The sequence below is a fragment of the Rhinoderma darwinii genome, unplaced genomic scaffold (assembly GCF_050947455.1).
Source record: "Rhinoderma darwinii isolate aRhiDar2 unplaced genomic scaffold, aRhiDar2.hap1 Scaffold_737, whole genome shotgun sequence".
In the NCBI taxonomy this organism is placed as follows: domain Eukaryota; kingdom Metazoa; phylum Chordata; class Amphibia; order Anura; family Rhinodermatidae; genus Rhinoderma; species Rhinoderma darwinii.
Genome location: NW_027464299.1, coordinates 195659 through 211551, shown reverse-complemented (window position 1 = coordinate 211551; position 15893 = coordinate 195659). Strand labels below are relative to the sequence as shown.

Genomic DNA, 15893 nt, shown 5'->3' with positions numbered 1-15893 from the left:
CAATTAATGAATAGATTGCCACCTCTTGTTGTGTGTCGTCTGTGTTTCTGTGTTTCCGGCATTTCACATTGGAACACCTCATTCACCTTCCTTGTCTTCTCTCCGCCCTCCCTTTTAGGTAAGTTAAAGAGCTGCACCTGAGCCAGCCACTGATTGATTGATTGATTGATTGATTGATTGATTGATTGATTGATTGATTGATGCAGCACAACAGTCAAATAGTGGAGTGGAGTAGGGGAACAGCAAACAGCCAATAAAGCAGCCCGCCCGCTCGCCTGCCCGCCACAATGGACCTACCTGTGTACACTAGATGGATGTGATGGAATGTACTGTCGTCCCTACATTTCAAGAAGAAGTAAGAATTGCAGTTGCAACAAAGCCTTGCTTGCCTACAAAGAGAGCAGCAATTTGGATTTGTTACTATGTTACCTAGAAGAATAACAAACTGTGCAAGGATGGAGGTTGTAGGAGCAAGGAGAAGTTGTCTGTAAAGTTGGTGGATGCCTATTTTCCATTTTGCAGTCCCTTGTCTCCCTCTTGTGGCCTCCTGGAGGCAACTAGCTGTGCAAAAAAAAGACAGCCTGGCGGCCGGCTGTTGCAGTGTTGCCCTCTCAGGCAACACTGAGTGACTGACTGAGCCTCACCGTCTTATATAAAGTTCAGACGGAACTTTGCACGTGTCATAGTGGAGCCCTCAGGATTCCAGAGCCAGCTTTCTGACATCATAATGGGGCCTCAGAGATAAAAGCCTGGGCCCAGGCAGTTTTGGTCAGTGCTGCTCAGCAGGCATCACTGGACTGGACTGGATTACAGCTGATACAAGGTGTGAAGGAACAAGGGGTGGCTGTGGGCATGCACTTGCTGCCGCTGCCAGTGTTTATCTGCATGGCAGCAGGGCATTTGGGCGTTGCCAGGAAGGCGTTTTTATGTAGATTCCTCCTCTTTCAGCACTGCATTGTGGTGCAAGCAAAAGAAGCAAATCCTGTCTGGCTTCCTCTCCGGCCTTTATTCACCTCCCGTGTAGCTGTGAGTGTGTGAGCCTGCAGGGCCCCATGGAATTGCCTAGAAGTAGGCTGAATCGCTGCAAGGGCTGAACAGCAGTATCGGGCAGGCTCGGGCAACGCGCGGCCCGTTCGGGTTATCGCTTCTCGGCCTTTTGGCTAAGATCAAGTGTAGTATCTGTTCTTATCAGTTTAATATCTGATACGTCCCCTATCTGGGGACCATATATTAAATGGATTTTTAGAACAGGGAGATGGAAATAGAGCTTGCTCTGTCCACTCCACGCATTGACCTGGTATTGCAGTATTTCCAGGACCGGTGCACCCTTTCCTTATGTGTTGACTAAAAGCAGATTCCAAAAGTGTTTTTTGTCTTTGCTATTGTTTCTGTCTTTCTGAAGGGATCTCCCCTTTTAATCCCATTATTTCAACACCTGTTGGACAATGCATGAGTGATAATGAGCTCATTGATTAAATGCAATTAATGAATAGATTGCCACCTCTTGTTGTGTGTCGTCTGTGTTTCTGTGTTTCCGGCATTTCACATTGGAACACCTCATTCACCTTCCTTGTCTTCTCTCCGCCCTCCCTTTTAGGTAAGTTAAAGAGCTGCACCTGAGCCAGCCACTGATTGATTGATTGATTGATTGATTGATTGATTGATTGATTGATTGATGCAGCACAACAGTCAAATAGTGGAGTGGAGTAGGGGAACAGCAAACAGCCAATAAAGCAGCCCGCCCGCTCGCCTGCCCGCCACAATGGACCTACCTGTGTACACTAGATGGATGTGATGGAATGTACTGTCGTCCCTACATTTCAAGAAGAAGTAAGAATTGCAGTTGCAACAAAGCCTTGCTTGCCTACAAAGAGAGCAGCAATTTGGATTTGTTACTATGTTACCTAGAAGAATAACAAACTGTGCAAGGATGGAGGTTGTAGGAGCAAGGAGAAGTTGTCTGTAAAGTTGGTGGATGCCTATTTTCCATTTTGCAGTCCCTTGTCTCCCTCTTGTGGCCTCCTGGAGGCAACTAGCTGTGCAAAAAAAAGACAGCCTGGCGGCCGGCTGTTGCAGTGTTGCCCTCTCAGGCAACACTGAGTGACTGACTGAGCCTCACCGTCTTATATAAAGTTCAGACGGAACTTTGCACGTGTCATAGTGGAGCCCTCAGGATTCCAGAGCCAGCTTTCTGACATCATAATGGGGCCTCAGAGATAAAAGCCTGGGCCCAGGCAGTGTTGGTCAGTGCTGCTCAGCAGGCAGCACTGGACTGGACTGGATTACAGCTGATACAAGGTGTGAAGGAACAAGGGGTGGCTGTGGGCATGCACTTGCTGCCGCTGCCAGTGTTTATCTGCATGGCAGCAGGGCATTTGGGCGTTGCCAGGAAGGCGTTTTTATGTAGATTCCTCCTCTTTCAGCACTGCATTGTGGTGCAAGCAAAAGAAGTAAATCCTGTCTGGCTTCCTCTCCGGCCTTTATTCACCTCCCGTGTAGCTGTGAGTGTGTGAGCCTGCAGGGCCCCATGGAATTGCCTAGAAGTAGGCTGAATCGCTGCAAGGGCTGAACAGCAGTATCGGGCAGGCTCGGGCAACGCGCGGCCCGTTCGGGTTATCGCTTCTCGGCCTTTTGGCTAAGATCAAGTGTAGTATCTGTTCTTATCAGTTTAATATCTGATACGTCCCCTATCTGGGGACCATATATTAAATGGATTTTTAGAACAGGGAGATGGAAATAGAGCTTGCTCTGTCCACTCCACGCATTGACCTGGTATTGCAGTATTTCCAGGACCGGTGCACCCTTTCCTTATGTGTTGACTAAAAGCAGATTCCAAAAGTGTTTTTTGTCTTTGCTATTGTTTCTGTCTTTCTGAAGGGATCTCCCCTTTTAATCCCATTATTTCAACACCTGTTGGACAATGCATGAGTGATAATGAGCTCATTGATTAAATGCAATTAATGAATAGATTGCCACCTCTTGTTGTGTGTCGTCTGTGTTTCTGTGTTTCCGGCATTTCACATTGGAACACCTCATTCACCTTCCTTGTCTTCTCTCCGCCCTCCCTTTTAGGTAAGTTAAAGAGCTGCACCTGAGCCAGCCACTGATTGATTGATTGATTGATTGATTGATTGATTGATGCAGCACAACAGTCAAATAGTGGAGTGGAGTAGGGGAACAGCAAACAGCCAATAAAGCAGCCCGCCCGCTCGCCTGCCCGCCACAATGGACCTACCTGTGTACACTAGATGGATGTGATGGAATGTACTGTCGTCCCTACATTTCAAGAAGAAGTAAGAATTGCAGTTGCAACAAAGCCTTGCTTGCCTACAAAGAGAGCAGCAATTTGGATTTGTTACTATGTTACCTAGAAGAATAACAAACTGTGCAAGGATGGAGGTTGTAGGAGCAAGGAGAAGTTGTCTGTAAAGTTGGTGGATGCCTATTTTCCATTTTGCAGTCCCTTGTCTCCCTCTTGTGGCCTCCTGGAGGCAACTAGCTGTGCAAAAAAAAGACAGCCTGGCGGCCGGCTGTTGCAGTGTTGCCCTCTCAGGCAACACTGAGTGACTGACTGAGCCTCACCGTCTTATATAAAGTTCAGACGGAACTTTGCACGTGTCATAGTGGAGCCCTCAGGATTCCAGAGCCAGCTTTCTGACATCATAATGGGGCCTCAGAGATAAAAGCCTGGGCCCAGGCAGTGTTGGTCAGTGCTGCTCAGCAGGCAGCACTGGACTGGACTGGATTACAGCTGATACAAGGTGTGAAGGAACAAGGGGTGGCTGTGGGCATGCACTTGCTGCCGCTGCCAGTGTTTATCTGCATGGCAGCAGGGCATTTGGGCGTTGCCAGGAAGGCGTTTTTATGTAGATTCCTCCTCTTTCAGCACTGCATTGTGGTGCAAGCAAAAGAAGCAAATCCTGTCTGGCTTCCTCTCCGGCCTTTATTCACCTCCCGTGTAGCTGTGAGTGTGTGAGCCTGCAGGGCCCCATGGAATTGCCTAGAAGTAGGCTGAATCGCTGCAAGGGCTGAACAGCAGTATCGGGCAGGCTCGGGCAACGCGCGGCCCGTTCGGGTTATCGCTTCTCGGCCTTTTGGCTAAGATCAAGTGTAGTATCTGTTCTTATCAGTTTAATATCTGATACGTCCCCTATCTGGGGACCATATATTAAATGGATTTTTAGAACAGGGAGATGGAAATAGAGCTTGCTCTGTCCACTCCACGCATTGACCTGGTATTGCAGTATTTCCAGGACCGGTGCACCCTTTCCTTATGTGTTGACTAAAAGCAGATTCCAAAAGTGTTTTTTGTCTTTGCTATTGTTTCTGTCTTTCTGAAGGGATCTCCCCTTTTAATCCCATTATTTCAACACCTGTTGGACAATGCATGAGTGATAATGAGCTCATTGATTAAATGCAATTAATGAATAGATTGCCACCTCTTGTTGTGTGTCGTCTGTGTTTCTGTGTTTCCGGCATTTCACATTGGAACACCTCATTCACCTTCCTTGTCTTCTCTCCGCCCTCCCTTTTAGGTAAGTTAAAGAGCTGCACCTGAGCCAGCCACTGATTGATTGATTGATTGATTGATTGATTGATTGATTGATTGATTGATTGATTGATGCAGCACAACAGTCAAATAGTGGAGTGGAGTAGGGGAACAGCAAACAGCCAATAAAGCAGCCCGCCCGCTCGCCTGCCCGCCACAATGGACCTACCTGTGTACACTAGATGGATGTGATGGAATGTACTGTCGTCCCTACATTTCAAGAAGAAGTAAGAATTGCAGTTGCAACAAAGCCTTGCTTGCCTACAAAGAGAGCAGCAATTTGGATTTGTTACTATGTTACCTAGAAGAATAACAAACTGTGCAAGGATGGAGGTTGTAGGAGCAAGGAGAAGTTGTCTGTAAAGTTGGTGGATGCCTATTTTCCATTTTGCAGTCCCTTGTCTCCCTCTTGTGGCCTCCTGGAGGCAACTAGCTGTGCAAAAAAAAGACAGCCTGGCGGCCGGCTGTTGCAGTGTTGCCCTCTCAGGCAACACTGAGTGACTGACTGAGCCTCACCGTCTTATATAAAGTTCAGACGGAACTTTGCACGTGTCATAGTGGAGCCCTCAGGATTCCAGAGCCAGCTTTCTGACATCATAATGGGGCCTCAGAGATAAAAGCCTGGGCCCAGGCAGTGTTGGTCAGTGCTGCTCAGCAGGCAGCACTGGACTGGACTGGATTACAGCTGATACAAGGTGTGAAGGAACAAGGGGTGGCTGTGGGCATGCACTTGCTGCCGCTGCCAGTGTTTATCTGCATGGCAGCAGGGCATTTGGGCGTTGCCAGGAAGGCGTTTTTATGTAGATTCCTCCTCTTTCAGCACTGCATTGTGGTGCAAGCAAAAGAAGCAAATCCTGTCTGGCTTCCTCTCCGGCCTTTATTCACCTCCCGTGTAGCTGTGAGTGTGTGAGCCTGCAGGGCCCCATGGAATTGCCTAGAAGTAGGCTGAATCGCTGCAAGGGCTGAACAGCAGTATCGGGCAGGCTCGGGCAACGCGCGGCCCGTTCGGGTTATCGCTTCTCGGCCTTTTGGCTAAGATCAAGTGTAGTATCTGTTCTTATCAGTTTAATATCTGATACGTCCCCTATCTGGGGACCATATATTAAATGGATTTTTAGAACAGGGAGATGGAAATAGAGCTTGCTCTGTCCACTCCACGCATTGACCTGGTATTGCAGTATTCCCAGGACCGGTGCACCCTTTCCTTATGTGTTGACTAAAAGCAGATTCCAAAAGTGTTTTTTGTCTTTGCTATTGTTTCTGTCTTTCTGAAGGGATCTCCCCTTTTAATCCCATTATTTCAACACCTGTTGGACAATGCATGAGTGATAATGAGCTCATTGATTAAATGCAATTAATGAATAGATTGCCACCTCTTGTTGTGTGTCGTCTGTGTTTCTGTGTTTCCGGCATTTCACATTGGAACACCTCATTCACCTTCCTTGTCTTCTCTCCGCCCTCCCTTTTAGGTAAGTTAAAGAGCTGCACCTGAGCCAGCCACTTGATTGATTGATTGATTGATTGATTGATTGATTGATTGATTGATTGATGCAGCACAACAGTCAAATAGTGGAGTGGAGTAGGGGAACAGCAAACAGCCAATAAAGCAGCCCGCCCGCTCGCCTGCCCGCCACAATGGACCTACCTGTGTACACTAGATGGATGTGATGGAATGTACTGTCGTCCCTACATTTCAAGAAGAAGTAAGAATTGCAGTTGCAACAAAGCCTTGCTTGCCTACAAAGAGAGCAGCAATTTGGATTTGTTACTATGTTACCTAGAAGAATAACAAACTGTGCAAGGATGGAGGTTGTAGGAGCAAGGAGAAGTTGTCTGTAAAGTTGGTGGATGCCTATTTTCCATTTTGCACTCCCTTGTCTCCCTCTTGTGGCCTCCTGGAGGCAACTAGCTGTGCAAAAAAAAGACAGCCTGGCGGCCGGCTGTTGCAGTGTTGCCCTCTCAGGCAACACTGAGTGACTGACTGAGCCTCACCATCTTATATAAAGTTCAGACGGAACTTTGCACGTGTCATAGTGGAGCCCTCAGGATTCCAGAGCCAGCTTTCTGACATCATAATGGGGCCTCAGAGATAAAAGCCTGGGCCCAGGCAGTGTTGGTCAGTGCTGCTCAGCAGGCAGCACTGGACTGGACTGGATTACAGCTGATACAAGGTGTGAAGGAACAAGGGGTGGCTGTGGGCATGCACTTGCTGCCGCTGCCAGTGTTTATCTGCATGGCAGCAGGGCATTTGGGCGTTGCCAGGAAGGCATTTTTATGTAGATTCCTCCTCTTTCAGCACTGCATTGTGGTGCAAGCAAAAGAAGCAAATCCTGTCTGGCTTCCTCTCCGGCCTTTATTCACCTCCCGTGTAGCTGTGAGTGTGTGAGCCTGCAGGGCCCCATGGAATTGCCTAGAAGTAGGCTGAATCGCTGCAAGGGCTGAACAGCAGTATCGGGCAGGCTCGGGCAACGCGCGGCCCGTTCGGGTTATCGCTTCTCGGCCTTTTGGCTAAGATCAAGTGTAGTATCTGTTCTTATCAGTTTAATATCTGATACGTCCCCTATCTGGGGACCATATATTAAATGGATTTTTAGAACAGGGAGATGGAAATAGAGCTTGCTCTGTCCACTCCACGCATTGACCTGGTATTGCAGTATTTCCAGGACCGGTGCACCCTTTCCTTATGTGTTGACTAAAAGCAGATTCCAAAAGTGTTTTTTGTCTTTGCTATTGTTTCTGTCTTTCTGAAGGGATCTCCCCTTTTAATCCCATTATTTCAACACCTGTTGGACAATGCATGAGTGATAATGAGCTCATTGATTAAATGCAATTAATGAATAGATTGCCACCTCTTGTTGTGTGTCGTCTGTGTTTCTGTGTTTCCGGCATTTCACATTGGAACACCTCATTCACCTTCCTTGTCTTCTCTCCGCCCTCCCTTTTAGGTAAGTTAAAGAGCTGCACCTGAGCCAGCCACTGATTGATTGATTGATTGATTGATTGATTGATTGATTGATTGATGCAGCACAACAGTCAAATAGTGGAGTGGAGTAGGGGAACAGCAAACAGCCAATAAAGCAGCCCGCCCGCTCGCCTGCCCGCCACAATGGACCTACCTGTGTACACTAGATGGATGTGATGGAATGTACTGTCGTCCCTACATTTCAAGAAGAAGTAAGAATTGCAGTTGCAACAAAGCCTTGCTTGCCTACAAAGAGAGCAGCAATTTGGATTTGTTACTATGTTACCTAGAAGAATAACAAACTGTGCAAGGATGGAGGTTGTAGGAGCAAGGAGAAGTTGTCTGTAAAGTTGGTGGATGCCTATTTTCCATTTTGCAGTCCCTTGTCTCCCTCTTGTGGCCTCCTGGAGGCAACTAGCTGTGCAAAAAAAAGACAGCCTGGCGGCCGGCTGTTGCAGTGTTGCCCTCTCAGGCAACACTGAGTGACTGACTGAGCCTCACCGTCTTATATAAAGTTCAGACGGAACTTTGCACGTGTCATAGTGGAGCCCTCAGGATTCCAGAGCCAGCTTTCTGACATCATAATGGGGCCTCAGAGATAAAAGCCTGGGCCCAGGCAGTGTTGGTCAGTGCTGCTCAGCAGGCAGCACTGGACTGGACTGGATTACAGCTGATACAAGGTGTGAAGGAACAAGGGGTGGCTGTGGGCATGCACTTGCTGCCGCTGCCAGTGTTTATCTGCATGGCAGCAGGGCATTTGGGCGTTGCCAGGAAGGCGTTTTTATGTAGATTCCTCCTCTTTCAGCACTGCATTGTGGTGCAAGCAAAAGAAGCAAATCCTGTCTGGCTTCCTCTCCGGCCTTTATTCACCTCCCGTGTAGCTGTGAGTGTGTGAGCCTGCAGGGCCCCATGGAATTGCCTAGAAGTAGGCTGAATCGCTGCAAGGGCTGAACAGCAGTATCGGGCAGGCTCGGGCAACGCGCGGCCCGTTCGGGTTATCGCTTCTCGGCCTTTTGGCTAAGATCAAGTGTAGTATCTGTTCTTATCAGTTTAATATCTGATACGTCCCCTATCTGGGGACCATATATTAAATGGATTTTTAGAACAGGGAGATGGAAATAGAGCTTGCTCTGTCCACTCCACGCATTGACCTGGTATTGCAGTATTTCCAGGACCGGTGCACCCTTTCCTTATGTGTTGACTAAAAGCAGATTCCAAAAGTGTTTTTTGTCTTTGCTATTGTTTCTGTCTTTCTGAAGGGATCTCCCCTTTTAATCCCATTATTTCAACACCTGTTGGACAATGCATGAGTGATAATGAGCTCATTGATTAAATGCAATTAATGAATAGATTGCCACCTCTTGTTGTGTGTCGTCTGTGTTTCTGTGTTTCCGGCATTTCACATTGGAACACCTCATTCACCTTCCTTGTCTTCTCTCCGCCCTCCCTTTTAGGTAAGTTAAAGAGCTGCACCTGAGCCAGCCACTGATTGATTGATTGATTGATTGATTGATTGATTGATTGATTGATTGATTGATGCAGCACAACAGTCAAATAGTGGAGTGGAGTAGGGGAACAGCAAACAGCCAATAAAGCAGCCCGCCCGCTCGCCTGCCCGCCACAATGGACCTACCTGTGTACACTAGATGGATGTGATGGAATGTACTGTCGTCCCTACATTTCAAGAAGAAGTAAGAATTGCAGTTGCAACAAAGCCTTGCTTGCCTACAAAGAGAGCAGCAATTTGGATTTGTTACTATGTTACCTAGAAGAATAACAAACTGTGCAAGGATGGAGGTTGTAGGAGCAAGGAGAAGTTGTCTGTAAAGTTGGTGGATGCCTATTTTCCATTTTGCACTCCCTTGTCTCCCTCTTGTGGCCTCCTGGAGGCAACTAGCTGTGCAAAAAAAAGACAGCCTGGCGGCCGGCTGTTGCAGTGTTGCCCTCTCAGGCAACACTGAGTGACTGACTGAGCCTCACCGTCTTATATAAAGTTCAGACGGAACTTTGCACGTGTCATAGTGGAGCCCTCAGGATTCCAGAGCCAGCTTTCTGACATCATAATGGGGCCTCAGAGATAAAAGCCTGGGCCCAGGCAGTGTTGGTCAGTGCTGCTCATCAGGCAGCACTGGACTGGACTGGATTACAGCTGATACAAGGTGTGAAGGAACAAGGGGTGGCTGTGGGCATGCACTTGCTGCCGCTGCCAGTGTTTATCTGCATGGCAGCAGGGCATTTGGGCATTGCCAGGAAGGCGTTTTTATGTAGATTCCTCCTCTTTCAGCACTGCATTGTGGTGCAAGCAAAAGAAGCAAATCCTGTCTGGCTTCCTCTCCGGCCTTTATTCACCTCCCGTGTAGCTGTGAGTGTGTGAGCCTGCAGGGCCCCATGGAATTGCCTAGAAGTAGGCTGAATCGCTGCAAGGGCTGAACAGCAGTATCGGGCAGGCTCGGGCAACGCGCGGCCCGTTCGGGTTATCGCTTCTCGGCCTTTTGGCTAAGATCAAGTGTAGTATCTGTTCTTATCAGTTTAATATCTGATACGTCCCCTATCTGGGGACCATATATTAAATGGATTTTTAGAACAGGGAGATGGAAATAGAGCTTGCTCTGTCCACTCCACGCATTGACCTGGTATTGCAGTATTTCCAGGACCGGTGCACCCTTTCCTTATGTGTTGACTAAAAGCAGATTCCAAAAGTGTTTTTTGTCTTTGCTATTGTTTCTGTCTTTCTGAAGGGATCTCCCCTTTTAATCCCATTATTTCAACACCTGTTGGACAATGCATGAGTGATAATGAGCTCATTGATTAAATGCAATTAATGAATAGATTGCCACCTCTTGTTGTGTGTCGTCTGTGTTTCTGTGTTTCCGGCATTTCACATTGGAACACCTCATTCACCTTCCTTGTCTTCTCTCCGCCCTCCCTTTTAGGTAAGTTAAAGAGCTGCACCTGAGCCAGCCACTGATTGATTGATTGATTGATTGATTGATTGATTGATTGATTGATTGATTGATTGATTGATGCAGCACAACAGTCAAATAGTGGAGTGGAGTAGGGGAACAGCAAACAGCCAATAAAGCAGCCCGCCCGCTCGCCTGCCCGCCACAATGGACCTACCTGTGTACACTAGATGGATGTGATGGAATGTACTGTCGTCCCTACATTTCAAGAAGAAGTAAGAATTGCAGTTGCAACAAAGCCTTGCTTGCCTACAAAGAGAGCAGCAATTTGGATTTGTTACTATGTTACCTAGAAGAATAACAAACTGTGCAAGGATGGAGGTTGTAGGAGCAAGGAGAAGTTGTCTGTAAAGTTGGTGGATGCCTATTTTCCATTTTGCAGTCCCTTGTCTCCCTCTTGTGGCCTCCTGGAGGCAACTAGCTGTGCAAAAAAAAGACAGCCTGGCGGCCGGCTGTTGCAGTGTTGCCCTCTCAGGCAACACTGAGTGACTGACTGAGCCTCACCGTCTTATATAAAGTTCAGACGGAACTTTGCACGTGTCATAGTGGAGCCCTCAGGATTCCAGAGCCAGCTTTCTGACATCATAATGGGGCCTCAGAGATAAAAGCCTGGGCCCAGGCAGTGTTGGTCAGTGCTGCTCAGCAGGCAGCACTGGACTGGACTGGATTACAGCTGATACAAGGTGTGAAGGAACAAGGGGTGGCTGTGGGCATGCACTTGCTGCCGCTGCCAGTGTTTATCTGCATGGCAGCAGGGCATTTGGGCGTTGCCAGGAAGGCGTTTTTATGTAGATTCCTCCTCTTTCAGCACTGCATTGTGGTGCAAGCAAAAGAAGCAAATCCTGTCTGGCTTCCTCTCCGGCCTTTATTCACCTCCCGTGTAGCTGTGAGTGTGTGAGCCTGCAGGGCCCCATGGAATTGCCTAGAAGTAGGCTGAATCGCTGCAAGGGCTGAACAGCAGTATCGGGCAGGCTCGGGCAACGCGCGGCCCGTTCGGGTTATCGCTTCTCGGCCTTTTGGCTAAGATCAAGTGTAGTATCTGTTCTTATCAGTTTAATATCTGATACGTCCCCTATCTGGGGACCATATATTAAATGGATTTTTAGAACAGGGAGATGGAAATAGAGCTTGCTCTGTCCACTCCACGCATTGACCTGGTATTGCAGTATTTCCAGGACCGGTGCACCCTTTCCTTATGTGTTGACTAAAAGCAGATTCCAAAAGTGTTTTTTGTCTTTGCTATTGTTTCTGTCTTTCTGAAGGGATCTCCCCTTTTAATCCCATTATTTCAACACCTGTTGGACAATGCATGAGTGATAATGAGCTCATTGATTAAATGCAATTAATGAATAGATTGCCACCTCTTGTTGTGTGTCGTCTGTGTTTCTGTGTTTCCGGCATTTCACATTGGAACACCTCATTCACCTTCCTTGTCTTCTCTCCGCCCTCCCTTTTAGGTAAGTTAAAGAGCTGCACCTGAGCCAGCCACTGATTGATTGATTGATTGATTGATTGATTGATTGATTGATTGATTGATTGATTGATTGATTGATGCAGCACAACAGTCAAATAGTGGAGTGGAGTAGGGGAACAGCAAACAGCCAATAAAGCAGCCCGCCCGCTCGCCTGCCCGCCACAATGGACCTACCTGTGTACACTAGATGGATGTGATGGAATGTACTGTCGTCCCTACATTTCAAGAAGAAGTAAGAATTGCAGTTGCAACAAAGCCTTGCTTGCCTACAAAGAGAGCAGCAATTTGGATTTGTTACTATGTTACCTAGAAGAATAACAAACTGTGCAAGGATGGAGGTTGTAGGAGCAAGGAGAAGTTGTCTGTAAAGTTGGTGGATGCCTATTTTCCATTTTGCAGTCCCTTGTCTCCCTCTTGTGGCCTCCTGGAGGCAACTAGCTGTGCAAAAAAAAGACAGCCTGGCGGCCGGCTGTTGCAGTGTTGCCCTCTCAGGCAACACTGAGTGACTGACTGAGCCTCACCGTCTTATATAAAGTTCAGACGGAACTTTGCACGTGTCATAGTGGAGCCCTCAGGATTCCAGAGCCAGCTTTCTGACATCATAATGGGGCCTCAGAGATAAAAGCCTGGGCCCAGGCAGTGTTGGTCAGTGCTGCTCAGCAGGCAGCACTGGACTGGACTGGATTACAGCTGATACAAGGTGTGAAGGAACAAGGGGTGGCTGTGGGCATGCACTTGCTGCCGCTGCCAGTGTTTATCTGCATGGCAGCAGGGCATTTGGGCGTTGCCAGGAAGGCGTTTTTATGTAGATTCCTCCTCTTTCAGCACTGCATTGTGGTGCAAGCAAAAGAAGCAAATCCTGTCTGGCTTCCTCTCCGGCCTTTATTCACCTCCCGTGTAGCTGTGAGTGTGTGAGCCTGCAGGGCCCCATGGAATTGCCTAGAAGTAGGCTGAATCGCTGCAAGGGCTGAACAGCAGTATCGGGCAGGCTCGGGCAACGCGCGGCCCGTTCGGGTTATCGCTTCTCGGCCTTTTGGCTAAGATCAAGTGTAGTATCTGTTCTTATCAGTTTAATATCTGATACGTCCCCTATCTGGGGACCATATATTAAATGGATTTTTAGAACAGGGAGATGGAAATAGAGCTTGCTCTGTCCACTCCACGCATTGACCTGGTATTGCAGTATTTCCAGGACCGGTGCACCCTTTCCTTATGTGTTGACTAAAAGCAGATTCCAAAAGTGTTTTTTGTCTTTGCTATTGTTTCTGTCTTTCTGAAGGGATCTCCCCTTTTAATCCCATTATTTCAACACCTGTTGGACAATGCATGAGTGATAATGAGCTCATTGATTAAATGCAATTAATGAATAGATTGCCACCTCTTGTTGTGTGTCGTCTGTGTTTCTGTGTTTCCGGCATTTCACATTGGAACACCTCATTCACCTTCCTTGTCTTCTCTCCGCCCTCCCTTTTAGGTAAGTTAAAGAGCTGCACCTGAGCCAGCCACTGATTGATTGATTGATTGATTGATTGATTGATTGATTGATTGATTGATTGATGCAGCACAACAGTCAAATAGTGGAGTGGAGTAGGGGAACAGCAAACAGCCAATAAAGCAGCCCGCCCGCTCGCCTGCCCGCCACAATGGACCTACCTGTGTACACTAGATGGATGTGATGGAATGTACTGTCGTCCCTACATTTCAAGAAGAAGTAAGAATTGCAGTTGCAACAAAGCCTTGCTTGCCTACAAAGAGAGCAGCAATTTGGATTTGTTACTATGTTACCTAGAAGAATAACAAACTGTGCAAGGATGGAGGTTGTAGGAGCAAGGAGAAGTTGTCTGTAAAGTTGGTGGATGCCTATTTTCCATTTTGCAGTCCCTTGTCTCCCTCTTGTGGCCTCCTGGAGGCAACTAGCTGTGCAAAAAAAAGACAGCCTGGCGGCCGGCTGTTGCAGTGTTGCCCTCTCAGGCAACACTGAGTGACTGACTGAGCCTCACCGTCTTATATAAAGTTCAGACGGAACTTTGCACGTGTCATAGTGGAGCCCTCAGGATTCCAGAGCCAGCTTTCTGACATCATAATGGGGCCTCAGAGATAAAAGCCTGGGCCCAGGCAGTGTTGGTCAGTGCTGCTCAGCAGGCAGCACTGGACTGGACTGGATTACAGCTGATACAAGGTGTGAAGGAACAAGGGGTGGCTGTGGGCATGCACTTGCTGCCGCTGCCAGTGTTTATCTGCATGGCAGCAGGGCATTTGGGCGTTGCCAGGAAGGCGTTTTTATGTAGATTCCTCCTCTTTCAGCACTGCATTGTGGTGCAAGCAAAAGAAGCAAATCCTGTCTGGCTTCCTCTCCGGCCTTTATTCACCTCCCGTGTAGCTGTGAGTGTGTGAGCCTGCAGGGCCCCATGGAATTGCCTAGAAGTAGGCTGAATCGCTGCAAGGGCTGAACAGCAGTATCGGGCAGGCTCGGGCAACGCGCGGCCCGTTCGGGTTATCGCTTCTCGGCCTTTTGGCTAAGATCAAGTGTAGTATCTGTTCTTATCAGTTTAATATCTGATACGTCCCCTATCTGGGGACCATATATTAAATGGATTTTTAGAACAGGGAGATGGAAATAGAGCTTGCTCTGTCCACTCCACGCATTGACCTGGTATTGCAGTATTTCCAGGACCGGTGCACCCTTTCCTTATGTGTTGACTAAAAGCAGATTCCAAAAGTGTTTTTTGTCTTTGCTATTGTTTCTGTCTTTCTGAAGGGATCTCCCCTTTTAATCCCATTATTTCAACACCTGTTGGACAATGCATGAGTGATAATGAGCTCATTGATTAAATGCAATTAATGAATAGATTGCCACCTCTTGTTGTGTGTCGTCTGTGTTTCTGTGTTTCCGGCATTTCACATTGGAACACCTCATTCACCTTCCTTGTCTTCTCTCCGCCCTCCCTTTTAGGTAAGTTAAAGAGCTGCACCTGAGCCAGCCACTGATTGATTGATTGATTGATTGATTGATTGATTGATTGATTGATTGATTGATGCAGCACAACAGTCAAATAGTGGAGTGGAGTAGGGGAACAGCAAACAGCCAATAAAGCAGCCCGCCCGCTCGCCTGCCCGCCACAATGGACCTACCTGTGTACACTAGATGGATGTGATGGAATGTACTGTCGTCCCTACATTTCAAGAAGAAGTAAGAATTGCAGTTGCAACAAAGCCTTGCTTGCCTACAAAGAGAGCAGCAATTTGGATTTGTTACTATGTTACCTAGAAGAATAACAAACTGTGCAAGGATGGAGGTTGTAGGAGCAAGGAGAAGTTGTCTGTAAAGTTGGTGGATGCCTATTTTCCATTTTGCAGTCCCTTGTCTCCCTCTTGTGGCCTCCTGGAGGCAACTAGCTGTGCAAAAAAAAGACAGCCTGGCGGCCGGCTGTTGCAGTGTTGCCCTCTCAGGCAACACTGAGTGACTGACTGAGCCTCACCGTCTTATATAAAGTTCAGACGGAACTTTGCACGTGTCATAGTGGAGCCCTCAGGATTCCAGAGCCAGCTTTCTGACATCATAATGGGGCCTCAGAGATAAAAGCCTGGGCCCAGGCAGTGTTGGTCAGTGCTGCTCAGCAGGCAGCACTGGACTGGACTGGATTACAGCTGATACAAGGTGTGAAGGAACAAGGGGTGGCTGTGGGCATGCACTTGCTGCCGCTGCCAGTGTTTATCTGCATGGCAGCAGGGAATTTGGGCGTTGCCAGGAAGGCGTTTTTATGTAGATTCCTCCTCTTTCAGCACTGCATTGTGGTGCAAGCAAAAGAAGCAAATCCTGTCTGGCTTCCTCTCCGGCCTTTATTCACCTCCCGTGTAGCTGTGAGTGTGTGAGCCTGCAGGGCCCCATGGAATTGCCTAGAAGTAGGCTGAATCGCTGCAAGGGCTGAACAGCAGTATCGGGCA

At 47.9% G+C, this 15893-nt stretch overlaps 10 non-coding genes across 10 annotated transcripts; all 10 read left to right on the top strand.

Moving 5' to 3' along the window:
- The first annotated feature begins 1140 nt into the window (after positions 1 to 1140).
- LOC142729843 (U2 spliceosomal RNA) lies at positions 1141 to 1331 on the top strand. The gene has a single exon (XR_012878535.1). It is a non-coding gene; the product is annotated as a U2 spliceosomal RNA (small nuclear RNA).
- A 1284-nt stretch (positions 1332 to 2615) lies between these two features.
- Positions 2616 to 2806, top strand: LOC142729842 (U2 spliceosomal RNA). Its single transcript, XR_012878534.1, has one exon. It is a non-coding gene; the product is annotated as a U2 spliceosomal RNA (small nuclear RNA).
- Positions 2807 to 4078: 1272 nt separating this feature from the next.
- On the top strand, positions 4079 to 4269 carry LOC142729840 (U2 spliceosomal RNA). Its single transcript, XR_012878533.1, has one exon. It is a non-coding gene; the product is annotated as a U2 spliceosomal RNA (small nuclear RNA).
- Positions 4270 to 5561: 1292 nt separating this feature from the next.
- LOC142729967 (U2 spliceosomal RNA) lies at positions 5562 to 5752 on the top strand. The gene has a single exon (XR_012878647.1). It is a non-coding gene; the product is annotated as a U2 spliceosomal RNA (small nuclear RNA).
- Positions 5753 to 7037: 1285 nt separating this feature from the next.
- LOC142729839 (U2 spliceosomal RNA) lies at positions 7038 to 7228 on the top strand. The gene has a single exon (XR_012878532.1). It is a non-coding gene; the product is annotated as a U2 spliceosomal RNA (small nuclear RNA).
- A 1280-nt stretch (positions 7229 to 8508) lies between these two features.
- LOC142729838 (U2 spliceosomal RNA) lies at positions 8509 to 8699 on the top strand. The gene has a single exon (XR_012878531.1). It is a non-coding gene; the product is annotated as a U2 spliceosomal RNA (small nuclear RNA).
- Positions 8700 to 9987: 1288 nt separating this feature from the next.
- On the top strand, positions 9988 to 10178 carry LOC142729837 (U2 spliceosomal RNA). Its single transcript, XR_012878530.1, has one exon. It is a non-coding gene; the product is annotated as a U2 spliceosomal RNA (small nuclear RNA).
- A 1296-nt stretch (positions 10179 to 11474) lies between these two features.
- LOC142729835 (U2 spliceosomal RNA) lies at positions 11475 to 11665 on the top strand. The gene has a single exon (XR_012878528.1). It is a non-coding gene; the product is annotated as a U2 spliceosomal RNA (small nuclear RNA).
- Positions 11666 to 12965: 1300 nt separating this feature from the next.
- On the top strand, positions 12966 to 13156 carry LOC142729834 (U2 spliceosomal RNA). The gene has a single exon (XR_012878527.1). It is a non-coding gene; the product is annotated as a U2 spliceosomal RNA (small nuclear RNA).
- A 1288-nt stretch (positions 13157 to 14444) lies between these two features.
- On the top strand, positions 14445 to 14635 carry LOC142729833 (U2 spliceosomal RNA). The gene has a single exon (XR_012878526.1). It is a non-coding gene; the product is annotated as a U2 spliceosomal RNA (small nuclear RNA).
- The last annotated feature ends 1258 nt before the right edge of the window (positions 14636 to 15893 follow it).